This window comes from Heterocephalus glaber, unplaced genomic scaffold (assembly GCF_053883595.1).
Source record: "Heterocephalus glaber isolate CG9 unplaced genomic scaffold, H.glaber_assembly_v1.0 deba00000331, whole genome shotgun sequence".
NCBI lineage: Eukaryota > Metazoa > Chordata > Mammalia > Rodentia > Bathyergidae > Heterocephalus > Heterocephalus glaber.
In genome coordinates this window covers 53,488,709-53,502,996 of record NW_028258142.1, presented here as the reverse complement: position 1 = coordinate 53,502,996, position 14,288 = coordinate 53,488,709, and the positions used below count along the sequence as shown (strand labels likewise).

General features: G+C 40.9%; 1 long non-coding RNA gene across 1 annotated transcript in view; it reads left to right on the top strand.

Annotated features, from left to right (window-relative positions):
• The window catches only part of LOC101701984 (uncharacterized), a 125,391-nt gene extending 119,566 nt beyond the window's left edge, over positions 1 to 5,825 (top strand). Inside the window, exon 8 of the long non-coding RNA XR_015444232.1 lies at positions 321 to 5,825. This is a non-coding gene — a long non-coding RNA (uncharacterized LOC101701984). The remainder of the gene's footprint in view (positions 1 to 320) is intronic.
• The last annotated feature ends 8,463 nt before the right edge of the window (positions 5,826 to 14,288 follow it).

The following is a 14,288-nucleotide window of genomic DNA, read 5'->3' as shown; positions in this document are numbered from 1 at the left end:
TAAGAGGTGTTTGGCTCCTAGGGGCTCTGACCTTGGAAAGGGGTTAATGGCAGTCTTGAGGGACTGGGTTAATTCTCACCAGGGAAGGGAACTTGGCTGTCCTGGGACTGGATTGTTCATCCTGAGAGCCAGCTGCTACAAAGTGAGGCTGTGCTTTGATATGTGCTCACTGGTCCTTTTGCCCTTTCACCATGTTCTGTCATGGCACAAGTCCCTCACCAGGAGCTGAACCTGTGTTCTTGAACTTCCAGCCTCTAGAACTATGAGCCAAAACAAATCTGTTCTTTATAAACCACCTGCTCTCATGTATTCTGTCACAGCAACAGAAAGCTGCTATGTGGCCAAGAAGGATGTGGTCAAGAGAGAAAAAGAAAGGTGTCGAAGAGTGCCCCGAAGGTTTGCGCACCAAGTCGCTGGTGTCCTTAATGAAAGCAGTTGCGGTGGAAGCTTCAAGTTCCCCCTGTCCATATCTCCTCTGAAGAAACTCTGTGCAGCTCTATCTGTCTAAAAACGTGGGGCCAGGTTAGCAGAGAGGGGCGGCGGTCAGGGCACATTCCCTCTCCCCTTGGCAGCGGCTGTGCTGTGTCGTGAGTACTCAAAGCCACATGGCCTCAGTTTATAGGCTTGTCCTAGTTCTGGGTGTGCTGCCACCTCCACTGCACCATCTTATTTTGGGACACACAGGATATTTATCTGTAAAGATACACAGCACCAGGGAGCAGAGACATAATGGGTCTCATAAAAATTCCATCACTGCAGCAGCAGTTCCAAGGGGCCCAGCTAGTTGGTTGAAGAAAGGGTGCTCAGGGTCAAGGTTGATGTCCAAGGGGAAACTCAGCTCACTCCTGCACAGGGCCCCACTGTTTGTAACCTTTGCCTTTCTCGTTATACTGTATATTACCGTTTTTTACTTGAGTGTTTAAAACATATTCTTTTCTTTGTTTTGGGTGTACTTTGATTTTAAATTATGGGAATATAAATTCACCCATTAATATCATCGGTTTGCTTGATTTTCTGTACTTTGAGATCTTTATTAGACCACTTTACCCCTGCTGGACACAATACTGAACAGCCACAGTTTAAAGAAGGAGAGGTTTACTTTGGCTCATATTTTAAGGGGGTTAAGTCCATGGTTAGCTGGCTCCAGGACAGAAACATCATGGCAGAAGGGCATGGTGGAGCAAAGCTGTGGCCTGGAAGCAGAGCAGGGCAACAGTACCAGGGAGGAAGGGGCCAGGGATGGACTATATATAGTACTCAAGGTCACACTTCCATGACCCATTCAGACACACCCACAAGTGTGCTCCACCAATCCCCATCCTATTGACATCACAGGGTCCTTAATCACAGGGCCGTATGTGTCTGGGCAGTCACCTAGCCTCTTAAAAGAGCACTATTGCACATTTGTTGAAGCTTACATTGGCCAACTTGTTCTTTTCTCAATTATGTCTTCCCCAGCTGTGACCTCTCCAAATAGAAAGACAATATCCACAGTATTCTGGGGAGTATTGTGCAGGAAAATACTAATAAGAAAAGAGCACTGGAGGCTCATACATTCTGTTTCCCCACTGTCAAAAAAATCAAGTAAAAATAAAAGCTCATTTTAGAAATTTTTGTTTGGGATTAAGCTGTTCATTTGTGCATTCCTTTTTTAAAACTTTTTTTTTGAATCAGAGGTAAAAACTTCAGTTTAGCCTTTTATAATACAAACATTTTGACACAGCTCAATGTCTTTCTGTCTGTCTCTCTGTCTGTCTGTCTTTTCTGTGGTATTGCGGATTAAAAAGCTCTTTGCACTGAGCTACACTCCGAGCCCATTTTATTTTTTGAGACAAGATCTTGGTAAGTTGCTAAATTGTCCAGACAGGGCTTGAACTTGAAAGTATCCTGCCTCAGCCACAGTGCTGGGACTATAGCTATGCACCCAGCTAAAATTTAGTTTTTTAATTAAAAACTTCTTTTTCCTACTTTGAGTTTGATATACTCTCTTCTGTTCTCCTGGAATAACATTTTAAAACTGTGATGTCATGGCTGTGGGTTTGGCTTAGAAGTAGAGTGTTTTTCCAGCATGGCAAAGGTCTTAAGTTTGATCCCCAGCATCAAAAAAAGAAAAAAATTATGTCACATTTTTTTCCATCATTAGAACACTGGATCCCCAACAGATAATCATTCCAGTTTGTCTACTTCATAGATGATCACTCAGCAACGCATTGGTCATCAAGACCTTTGTGGTGTTTGGTTCCCTTTTCTACCTGCTTCATAATTGACAAATATAACGAAGTGGGGGAAGTAAACAAGATGTTTGCAGCATGTATACAATAGCCAGGGTGAAGTAGATACTTGAGAAGGCTATGATAGCTATTGCTATTGACTAGGAACAGACAAGCTTCACGCAGGGTTTTGTGAACTTTCTACAGCCCCAACCTCTCTTTGAGGTGGGGGTCATTAGTTTCCTTTTTCAGAAAAACATCTGCAGCTCAGAATGGCTAAGTAAAATCTTCCAGGTCACACACATTCCAGGTTATCACATATCTGTGAATTTTCAGATGTCATTGATTGTACGACTCAATAAGACTGTATGTATCACTAAGAAATGAAAACATAGTCCTACAACTCTGACACAGTGATTTTTTTTATTCTTTTTTTTTCCCCTCGGGACCAGGGATTGAACTCAGGACCTTGAGCTTGCCAGGCAGGAGTGGTACCACTGAGCTACATCCCTGGAGTGATTTTTTTTATTCTTTATACATTTTTTCCTTGCTGTACTGAGGATTGAACCCAGAATCTTGCACGTTCTAAGCAAGAGCTCTACCATTGGGTGATATCCCTAGCCCTCCTTGTTGAATTTTTATTATATAGTTATTGAAAAAGTTTATTTAGCTTATTATGGTATTATCTACCTCACATATACCTCTTATAATAAGAGTATAAATATAAAGAAGTGTAAATGTTAATAAAATGAATTGGTTAAAATAGTTGTAAGACCTCACATTCTAGGCCTGATTTATGAATTCTTTTCCAACTTAGCATCCTGGAGGTCACGTTTGCCTTCCGCGAGAGCACTGGGTGTGTGGCATTTCCTGCAGGCCATCTCCGATCATCTTCAGGACCCCTCCTGTGCCCTTCCATGGTCCCCTGGCTGGGTGCGGAGAGTGACAACCGTGGCCAACTGCTGCTGGCTCATGGCTATTATTCTGATTTCCAAATATTAAAAGATAAGTAAATATGAATCTTCAGATTCAAACTCTAGACCTGTGTCTTATCCCAGACAGAGAGGGCAAGATTTTGCCAAGCAGTTCCAGAGGCTGATGTTTCCCAGCTGCTGGGTGTGGCCCATGCTAACTTCTGAGCCTTCACCTCTCATTCAAGTGCCAACACTTCCTGTTTCCCTCCAAGCCTGGGAGGGAGGCAGCTCAGTGAACCCTGTGGGAAAAGGGAAAATTAAAACCCAAATGAACCCCTTGTTCCGGTCATTGCTGAGGGAAACCTTCCTGGTCCTTTCAGCAGAACTTCTCTGGAACATGGAATTCCACAGAATCAAATGTTCTGTCGAAGTCACCAGAGTGTGGCGATCCTGCCATTTGATTCTGTGAGGGGAGATTTGTTAAGAAAACCCTGAAATATCCTGGATGAAGTCTCTGAGAAATTGACTCTATGAAACTTGCTTAAAATGTGGGTCTCCGTTGTGGCATCCGTAACCCACTGCTTGTCGCTAGGTTAGGAGGAAGAATGCCACACGTAATCTCTAATAGGACAAAGCCTCCTGTCTATAGGCTATAGTGAGCCTACATCATCAGAACTTCATCACAACTCAACCTTCACACATAATTGACTTGCCTGGATAGATGCTCCTTTTGCCTAGCACATGGGACATTATTTGAGATCACCCAAGTTGCCCATGTGTTACACATAAAAATACATCTGTATAGGGCTGGGGATTTAGCTCAGTGGTTCCAGCACCTGCCTCGCAAGCGTAAGATTCCAAGTTCAATCCCTGGTACCAAAAAAGAAAAAAAAAGATTACAAAATACATCTGTATATATTTTCCACTTTCCCTTTTCAGTGTTCTTTGAACACTGAAGTTTATTTGTTTTGTATTTTGGCAGCTAGAGACCAAGATATTTCTTTTTTGTTTGTTTCTGTAAGTCTTTTTTTTCTTTACAGTTTAACAAGTCAAATTCAAAACTCAAGGGAGTCCATAAGCCTCGTGATGGTATTGCGCATAGCATCACATTTATTGATTGGATAGACAGCACTGGAATGCCGTAGAAGAGCCCAAAACCAAAAATTTCAGATGCCTGAAGCTTTGAACTTTCCAATTAGGCTGAAGGGTTCCCCTGATAAACAGTAGTACCGAAGCTTTTAATATCGTTTAGCCCTATCTGTTATCAGCAACGTTGTTTTCTAGTTACGGAGGCCAGAAGATCACTTGATTTCAGGGAGGTAACACAGCTAACACACTTACACACTTCCTGATCAAATATTCTATTTGGAAAAACATCTTCAGTTTAATGTAAAGAGATCCTAATTGGGACCGAATGTTTTCTTCCTTCTTCAATGCTACCTCCTCCTGCAAAGCCTATTTTGCATCCAGAGATACATTTGAAAGGTGAAATCCCTTGGAGCAAAATATTCTAAACCGAGGGAAGAATTTCTAGCGGCACACCTGCCTAGAGCCATGTTTTTATGAGGACATCACTTTCTATTTCTAAGCTTCAGCAGGCACTCTTGCTTCCTCGTTGCTGGGAGCCATACCACAGCGACTGTGCTCCTCTCAGCTTTTAATGTTTTTTTAATGGAGTCCAGTTTTCCTCCTAAGTTATGGTTAGCTCGCTGACAAATCATCACACACCTAAGTATCCATAATGGAGGTGTCCCGATGTGACACGGGAAAAGCAATGGCCAACTTGCGTGCCTTTAAACACATCCACATTATAATCATTTGTGTTTTTCACCTGGCCTCTGGGGTGGCCATAAAGGCAAAAAGGAGCTTCAGGAAACATTAAAAAAAAAATTAATATATGATGTGAAGTCTTTTCTTGTAAGGTACCAGCTAGAGTGATCATTTCTAAATCTGGCGGGCGTGGTGAATATGCCTCCGCACAAGAAAATAGCGCTGCCGAAAGTCTTCCTCAAGCTTAGAATTGCTCATGTGGCAGTGAAATTAGTTACTCTTAGACTTTGGATCTAGAATGTCCCCCCAAAGCCTCATGTGTTCAGGGGTTGGGCTTCTGGAAGGAGACTGGATCGTGAGGTTCCTGTACTCATCAGCAGGTGCATTCCTAGCTGACTTGCTGTTAGGAGGTGGAGCCTGGTGGGAGGGAGGTCATTGGCTGGGGGCGTGGCTTCGTGGGTGTCTCTCCTTCCTTGGCTCCTCCTTTTGGAGCCTGCTTCCGGGCTGCCCTGATTTGGGCAGCTTTTTGTCTACCATGCCCCTCTGCCATGTTGTTTCTGACTTGGCCACCATAGACCAGAACCGTGAGCCAAAATTATGGGTGTTGGACATTGTGTCCCAGTAATGGGAAGGTGACTGAGATGCTAATGACATAAAATAAAAATACTTTTCAGGCACCTTGTTGTTAGGAAGAATTTAAGAAACTAATGCTAAATGAAAATGAATGGTGAATCATTGAGGATGCAAATTCATCAGGGAAAGTAAGCATTTCTGTAATAAAGGCAGAAAAATAAGTTCTGGAAGGTCAGGAGTAAACACAGCTTTAAACAATTTGGAAGACATTTGCAGACCATTTGGTAATTAAATATGCCCTCAGTGAGCAAAGCGCCTGGGGTGGTCCTGCTGGTAAATAAAAGGTGCACATTCTTGCTATGCTAGGGTTCTAAGATTTCGGCTTGGAATCATGTGTATTGTCTGTGACACTTACTGTAAGGTTAAAAACTGTTGTACAATGATTTGAGTAAATCAGTCCTAACTATTCAGCAGAATTAATCTTTGTAGATTCCCAAGCACTGGCTCCTGCTTGGCATGCAGGTTTCAGCTCAACATTTTGTCTCCCTAGTGAGGCCTTTCTACCACTTTAGCTCACTGTGTCTTACCCTGTTCCTTCATGATTATTGCACTGATCACTGTTTTAAATGTTGACTTTGTTTGTTTGCTGGTTTATTGAATGCCTCTGCCTAGTAGAAAATAACCTCCTTGAGAGCTGGATGTTACCAGTCTCCTTCACCTCTGATTTGCCAATGTACCAGTACATTGTAGGCTCTTTAATAAACACATTGGCTGGGCATGGTGGTGCTCACCTATAATCCCAGGACTCTGGGAGGTTGAGACTGGAAGATCACAAGTTTAAGCCCAGACTGGGAAATTTAGTGGCTTGGTGAGACCCTGTCTCAAAATTTAAAAATACAGTAAACACAGCTGAATGAATGAATGAATGAATGAGGAGAATGCTGACTACAATATAGTTCCAAAGAGACCTACAGAACACTGGATGGCTGGTAGGTAGAAGACATGGACATGTATGGATTCTAAAGTATAGTTTAATGAGGGCAGGCATTATCTTTATTCTTGAGAAAAATCCCCCCAGCATCTGACATTTTAAGTTGTTGAAGGTTTATTAATGCAGGGGAGTCGAAGAGGTGATCTGGTGTAATTCGTACCAGCAAGGAATAGGAAGTGTGCCAGAGTCAGGGGGCCTACAGTAAAGTACTACCTGGATTGACAGGGAACACTCCCTTAGTGTGGTAATTCTCTTAGCTCAAAATGCCTCGAACAAAGAATTTTTCCTTGGACAACTAGGAAAGCCTTTTATCATGTGATTTAATATTTTGCATGCTTTCCTTTGAACAAATCCATACCATCTTTTACATGAAGTAAAATCTGTTCAAGTCAAAATGATAGGTCTGAGATTCATTAGAAAGATTACTACTATAGTTTGTGTCTAGATTCCCACCCCCCACCCCAAGCCTCAATTGCTCATAGGGCTTTTTCAGAGGTGGGAAGCTGGGATGGATTAAGGGTATGTGATTACTAAATCAGTCCACTGATTGGTTTGGGACTGCCTAAATCCAGATAGCCTGGATAAGAGAAAAGGGGCAGAAAGACATCATTAAGGTCCCCTTGTTGCTTTTGCTACCGTGTGGGCGCCATGAACTGTTTCTCCTCTGCAACCCCCCTCTGGCATGTGCTACTCTGCCTTGGAGCCAGCTGATTATGGACTGAACCCTCTACAAACTGTGAGCTAAATAACCCTTTTCCCTTTAACTTTGGATGTCAGGTATTTTGTCTCAGCCATGAGAAAAGTAAATAACACAATTACTAACTGAAGAAAAGGAAACTTCTTTAAATTTGATGTTTTGCAGGAAGGTTCTTAGTTTGATGTCACCTAGCTTAACTTTTCATCCAAATTGCTCTTGAGGAATGTTTTTTAATCAGATGCATTTTTTATCCATATCTTTGAAGTGGCATGTTATTTTACTTTTTACAGGAGGGTGGAATGACATGGAAAGGAGCTTTTATTCACTCCAAGGACTAGCTCATGTGCAGCCCAGGGCAGAGGGGTCTCTAGGAGCATAGACAGCCTAAGGGTGCCATGGATGTGTATATTTTACTTAGGAACCTCTTTAGAAATAATTACCTTCTGATTAGTATCTGATGCTAATGGTATGTTTTCATTTAAGAAGTCTGAGGTCTTTATTTCCTGAGACAGTGAATGAATTTCTTTTCACCTCGTTCCTGGCTGTTTTTCCCAATTGCCTATTTTAATACAGACATGCACACAGGGATGTGCGTCTGCAGAATCCCTCCTGAGAGCCATAGATTTTATAATAAAACAGTTTCTTTTCATACTATAATTCCAATTGAATCAAACTTAAAATATTTACTAAACCTTTAAAAAAACTTTAGGTGGTATATTCTCTCGATGATATATAAATAGTAAAAAAAAAGAATGAACATGTTCCTACTGATTCTATCTAGTGCTTCTGTTTAATATGGTTACCTAGGGAGGCCCAGCTGGGAAAGGGTTTATGGCAAATTTAACTGTATTTAGATATATTTTTGCAGTTCTGGGAATGCAACCCATGGCTCATGACGCTAGGCAAGTGTTCTACCACTGAGCTGTATCCCCAGCCCTACAACAAATTTAACAAAATGTGGAAATGGAGAGACACTGCAGTGTTCTTCCTAGGCAAAGCGCATAAGTAAGATTTTCGTTGTGTTCAAAGACTTTGGGAACAATTTTGTGTCCAGTCTTTAACAATGGTGTATTTCTTTCGTCAAGTCAGTGATGCCAAGAGGTTAGCATATAATGTATGGATACCAACTACACTGCAAACCATGTAAGAGGGCCATGATCAAATGGGCATAGTCATGCACACCTGTAATCCCAGCCCTCAGGAGGCTGAGGCAGGAGGATCACTTCGAGTTTGAGGCCAGCGTGGGCTGCACAGTGAGTTCAAGGTCAGCCTGAACTACACAGTGAGACCCTGTCGAAAAAACTAATAACGATAAAAAAAAACCCCCCAAACCCACAAAAGGCCATAAGCAATTGTTTTGATGGCACAAAGTCACAGCCTACCAGCCTGATATCTGTGTGATGGGTTGGGACTTCAGGCTACAACTATTGGCCTTTTTTTGTGTTTGATAAAAAGTTAACAAAATTTGCTCCTAAGAAGGGACATGTATGTTAATAGACTATTTTAGGGGAAAACCCCCCACTAATGTACATTTCTATTGTCAGAGTTATTTTAAGTGTGTTTTCTAAAGCTAAAATATGTGCTAAACAAGGGCTATGTGGAAGGCAGGGAGGTCCCAGTAAGGTACAGCCTTCTGGAGCTTGTCACTGCAGTGCTGTGAGATGCCGCCCCCTGAAAGAGGTGGGGAACAGGAGAGAAGGGGACAGGAAGGAGGGTGAGAGGAAGGAAGGTGGGGACAGGGGTTTGCACTACTGGAGTCTCCCGTAAACTCAGAGCAGAGCTACCCCGAGAAGTTTCCATGTAATATTTCACTGGTGCATCCATATAACATCTTCACTTAATAAAGGGACTAGAAAAAAGGAGAAGAAAAGAAAAATGAAAGGAAAAACAATCCACATTGAGACAATAAAAAGTTTCCTCCCCTCGCCCACTGCCTTGGGGCTTTTTCCTTCCAGCCTCAGAGCGTAGCCGCGGCAGCTCAGCAGCTTTTAGCTCAGCAGCTTTTGCTTTTGTGCTGCAAAGGCCCCAAAACATTTGAAGCTCCGAAGCCACACCTTGGGGTGAGAAGGTTTCACATTGCCCACTGCGCTTGCAGTGTGTCCCCAGGGAAGGCCAGGGGCCACAGGGCACTCGGGAGAGGCCTTCTTTCTCTTCCTGGGCTAGGATCAAGTGCCCAGCTCCCTGCCAGCCTCCTAACAAAGCACAGAACCTCAAAGCCCCGGCCCCAGTGCCTGACCTCAGGGCCAAAGGCAAAATATTTTATCTCTGGGTCCTAATGACAGAAGCTCCTCAGGCTGCGCAATTGTGGTTTATGATGTGACTAGAAATCTTTGATGGAATTACTATTGCCTGCTATTTCTCTGCCCGGGCATTTATTATTCTGTATATTTTTGAGAACTGTGGGAAACTTTCATAACCAGAGCCTAAGCCAGGCGAAAACTTGCTCTATTTGGAATTTGTAATGAAGGCAAAATGCGGCCTGGATTTTCTGAAAGGTTCCTTTGGCTGCTTGCAACAGCCCCGGGGCACAATCAGACAGGCTGCAGAAGGCCTGGAAGCAGATTTTGTTACCAAGAATAGGACAGAACAATATTTGCCTCCAAAACACTGGAGCTGCTATTTACCTTCCCAGCTGGGAGACTCAAGAGATAAATGCATATTTTACATAAGGTATAAATAACAAGGCTTTCATTTCTAATTTTCAGGATCTTTTTTTTTTTTTTCCCTCCTCTTACCTTCCCCTAAAGAAAAGATTAGGGAAAATGTTTAGCATATTTGATTTCCTGAACTAAGGGAGAAAATTCTTTATTTCATAACTTTGGACCCCAACAGAGTTGTTACTTTGCCAGCAACGAAAATATGGAGGGGACAGAATAAAAACTATGGGGCATTTTAAGGTGATTATGGGTTTGGAGAATGTTTCCTTTTGTGCACAGTGTCTGTTGGTGGCTGTTGGATTGCAGGGAATTGCTATGAAAAACCAAGTTTTGCTATGATTGGCTTGAAAACTTTTTACAAGTTCTTGCAAATCATTTACTGGTTTGAATCTGCTCCCTTTGAGAGCCTCAGACCCTAACAAAAGCGGTAAGCTATAAGATGTAGCTCCTAATTTTTATTTAAGTCAAAGGTTAATAGTAAAAGGAGGGGTTGGTCCCTCACTGTTTCAAGTTAATGTTTATTTTTCACCATCATTTAAAGAATTTCCTAAGGCCCTTATTTCACTGCTGAAAGCAGAGTAGGAGAACTCAAATTTCATGCCTCAGGGCTCGAATAAGGGAATAAAAACAGCACAACATTTGCATCTATTTAACTGTCTCAGTTCTAAGAGTCTCCTCACAGTCAGAGTGGGAAAACTGAATCTTAGGTTAAATGAAGCTCTTCTGAGATACTTGCTGCAAACAGGATTCAGAGAAAGATAATCATTGTCAGAAATGACCTAGGAATTCCAGGCCTGGTGATTGAAAACACAAAGCTTAGAAAGGTGCATTCTCTTGCTTCCCTGCTTGCCGGGATATCAATGAACAACAGCTAAAGGTGGCTGAAGAACCAATTTCATGCGTCTACTGTATGAGGAAATGAACTGAGCCAAGGGCAAAAATAAAATTATACAAATGTTATTATAGACTAGCCTGCTTCTGTCCTAGTTTAATTCAAATTTTAGGGCTGCAGGCTGTGCTTCTGGCAGTAGCCTTACTGAATAAATCAACATTTGCTTACATCTAAATTATTAGGGAAGCATGTGACTTTGTTTATTGTATAAATTATACGCAAGGTTAAAGCATTAACTGTTCAACTGGCTTTGTTCATTCACCTCTCCCACTCTCCCCCAAATCGTCTCTCCCCCAACTAGGAAATCAAAATCCGAAACTACTAATTTTATTTTTTAGACAAACCAAATAGCAAAGCCATGAAGCATTAGGGATCTGAGGTTGTGGACAAAAGCAATGTTTAAGGAAGGGTGAGTGTTTGGAAAAATAGAGAAACTAGGACCCAAGGAATTGTTCACATGAGCTTTGGTATAGCTTCTACACAAAGGAAAATGGTGATCTGGTAAATAGTTAAGTGGATTAACCAAATGGGATAATTTAATTCAAGATGAAGGAAAGTCTTTTGGGTAGGATTTCAGTAGGCCAGAAATTTCAAACCATATTGCAGGGTTGAACCTAGACATTTTTATTGCCTTTATGTGTTAGAAAGTTAGACACAGACTCTCTGGAAAATGCACCCAGTAATAATTTGGGTGGAGAGCCCCCCCCTCCCCCGCATATCACTGTGAGTGAGTCCAGAAAGCTTTTCCATTTGATGATTAGACAATCTGAACTCTGTATTTATACAGACCAGATATCAGATATAGTCAGCTATGAGAACATCCAACTTAAATAAACATCAAAAGTTTAAAGTAGACAACTCATCATCATCATCATCATTATTATTATTATTACTAGGGGGGATCAAACCTAGGGCCTTGTGCATCCTAGACAAGAATTCTATGACTGAGTTACATCTCCAGTCCAACAGTAGCTATTTGCTTTATAAAAGGTCCTTTTTATAAGGTCATCAACAATATATTTCTTTTAAGCTTCAACCTTTTCCATGTTAATAAATTTACAACATTGTTAATAAATTTCAATCTTTTCCATGAATATATTCCCCCCTTTTAACTCCTCGTAGCTCTGGTATGGTGGTGCACACCTGTAATTCCAGCACGTTGGTAGGTTGAGGAAGGAGGATCACAAGTTTCAGCCTAGCCTGGGGAATGTAGCAATTTTTTAAGACACCGTCTCCAAATAAAAAAAGGTGCTGAGAATGTAGCTCAGGGTGAAGGGCCTGGGTTTGTTCCCCAGTACCACAAAAAACAAACAGTAACAACAACAACAAAAGTCCTCTTTGTAGGACTTTGCGAGTCAGAAGATTTTTGTACAGAATGTTCCTGTCCAATTAAACACTGGAATCTAAATTGTGCTCAAGAAGAGAATCCATTTCCCGTTCAGCTGTTCCTGATTCCTTCTAAGTATGAAACTGGGTTTTGAGATTGTCAGTGATTCTCCAAAAGTGGTGAATGGCCCACCTGCAGGAGTCAGCCAGGAGTGAGTGGAGGGCAGGAATCTCACAGCAACAAGCTTCCACACCGCGAGACTCAAGAACTCACAACTGAAAACCACTTTTGCAGAATCGAACACAGACGTGAACTGCGTTCCACTCGCTTCTCTTTCCCATGTGCTTTGCATTATCTCTTATTCACTGTCCTGGAGCCTAACCCAAAGTAAAAGTGGGGCTCCAACCAAAAAGCTTTCCCAATCCTTGGCCTGCATTCTTTGGTCAAGGTATAATTATTTTTGGAGCACATTTATAGACTCTGCATTAATGAAAATTACCACCCATTACTATAATTCTATTGCAATAATTTATCAAAAGTAAAATGCTTTCCACTCAATCAGTATTTATACGAAATAATTTTTTAATAGTGTATCAGAGAAGAAAGAGCAGACTTGGGAATTGGACAACTTAGTTTCAAGTCAATTTCATAATTCACCCTTGTGTGATGTATGGTAAAAAAAAACCAAACCCACAAAAATCAAAACTGAGTGTCTCTGAGCTCAATTTCCTTGTCTATGACATGAGAATAATAAATTCTAAATATGCTGGGTGTTGAGAGAATAATAAACAATATACAAGGGGTTTGGAGGATATAGTAGCTGTTCAATAGATGATGACGATGACTTACTATTTACAAATACTTTTTGAATCCAAAAATAGAGGGCATCAAACATTAAAAGAGTAAAATGCGGGGCTGCTGGTGATGCTGAGGAAATATGGGGGAGCTCCTGTGAGCGCAGTCAGTCTGGCCTGAAAACTTTTCATTTCTGTTAACCGGGGGCCTATAAACCTCTCCTAGGGCCTCCCAAGGGAGGAAACAGAATACAACATAGGAATTATAGAGGGAAGCCAGCCACTTCCAGGTTAATTTTATAGCTGGCATTTTTATAGAGATTCTGTGCTGGAAGACAGCACATTCACCTAAATATTAGTGTGGTAAAGATTATACATGAACTAAGAACTTTGGGCTACTGAAGACAGAGGACTAATAATTTCTAGGATTAATAAAAGTTTTTATGAAGAGATGTAATAAAGTAAGATACAGAAAAGATGCAGGTCAAAGAGACGTAAGATGATGGCATGAGACTAGGATACAGGAGGAAGCATAAAAGAATAGGTTTAGGGGCTCTCCTGTTCCCCAACTGGCACCCCAGAATACCAGTTGCAATTTTGGCAATCATGAAAATTTTCTAGTGGCCTAATCTTTTTTTTTTTTAGCATTTAAGTTTTATTTGAATTTTTGATGTTCATTAATTTTTTTACATTTTAATTCTCATTTTTTTGAATATTAGGAGAAAACTAATGAAAATAATTCTAATATTTTGATTTTTAGTTATTTTTATATTTGTATGAAATATATTAAAACATTTATATGCTTTGAAATCAATTGTATTTACTTTTTATCATTTAGATCTTGTTAGTCATAAAATTTGTGAAAAAGTTGATAACGAGAACATAATTAGTACTTTTACAAGAAATCTGCAACTGGTAGTGATCAGTTAGTTGTAAATACCACTGCACTCGGACAAGCCTCTAGTGGCCTAATCTTGCAGAGATCATAATAACCCACATAGAATGATGTCTTAAGCTTTATTCCTGCTTGGAGATGTTACACTATACATTTTTGAGTATTCTGTGTCATTTAATTATTATATCATGTCATGAAGTTGGTTTTATTCTGAGCCTCATGGTCCTGGGAATATCTTTAAAAGTGGCTGAATCTTAAATAGTGAGAAATACCAATCAAATCGCATACTGTGTGAAATGTCTCCCTAGTAGATTTATTGTCTTCCTACTATCTTAGTTTGTCTTCCTACTATCCATTTACTATTTTGAAGGTAAAATGATACGCAAGTTCCTGTTGCAAAATCAGTCTCCCACTCTGAGGTCATATGGTTTTAAAAGCATCAAATTCATTCCTGGCCTAAAACCAATCAGCTTTGTATGCTTTTGATTGCAGTGATTTGTCCTTATATTGACCATGTGGCCCAGTGAGAACCAGGCACAAGAAGATTGCTTTATTTTTTCCCAAGGAA